Raw genomic sequence first — 684 nt, forward strand, 5'->3', positions numbered from 1 at the left:
TTATATTTTGTTGGACTGAGGGGTCTGGGTATAAGTGGAAGGTGTCAACCCCTGTGTTCTTTTTCAGTCTCTCAGGATGCTTCAAGCTCTGAGTTCCCCAAACTGGCAAGGTTCCAGAATATATACAGATATATTAATAGATGTAGATAGCTCATGTAGATAGAGATAGATATTGATATAGATTCACATGCATTCTATTCTTTAAATTTATGATGTAATATCGTTATACATACCAGAAAATGCATAGTTGAATAACTAAACAGTAAGACATGTAAAAAAAGAAGTAAAGCCAGAGTTTTTTCCTATCCCCATACCCCATCTCCGAAAACCTACGGTAATTCAAATTAGTCTATTCCATCGAAACTCACATGTCTTCTCTTAACATTTTTATAGTTATGGAATTCAACTGGAATTTTGATTTCCCAGAACAAAAATAAGCAAGAAAAAAAATCTCCCAGGGTCAGAGAAAGCCCTTCTTCCCATTCATGTTCTTCTCTTGAAAAACCAGCAGAGGGCGAACAAGATGGCAAATAAAACCCGTGGAGCCGACAGGGCAGCCCAGAGAACTTCTGGAACATTCACTGCACAGCAGCCAAATGTGAATTCCCAATTCAAGAACATGAAAAAGCGGAACTATGGCCTCGAACACTAATTTGATTTAACGCTGGCATTTCCAAGTTGTTT

This window comes from Mandrillus leucophaeus, unplaced genomic scaffold, assembly GCF_000951045.1.
Source record: "Mandrillus leucophaeus isolate KB7577 unplaced genomic scaffold, Mleu.le_1.0 Scaffold569, whole genome shotgun sequence".
In the NCBI taxonomy this organism is placed as follows: Eukaryota; Metazoa; Chordata; class Mammalia; order Primates; family Cercopithecidae; genus Mandrillus; species Mandrillus leucophaeus.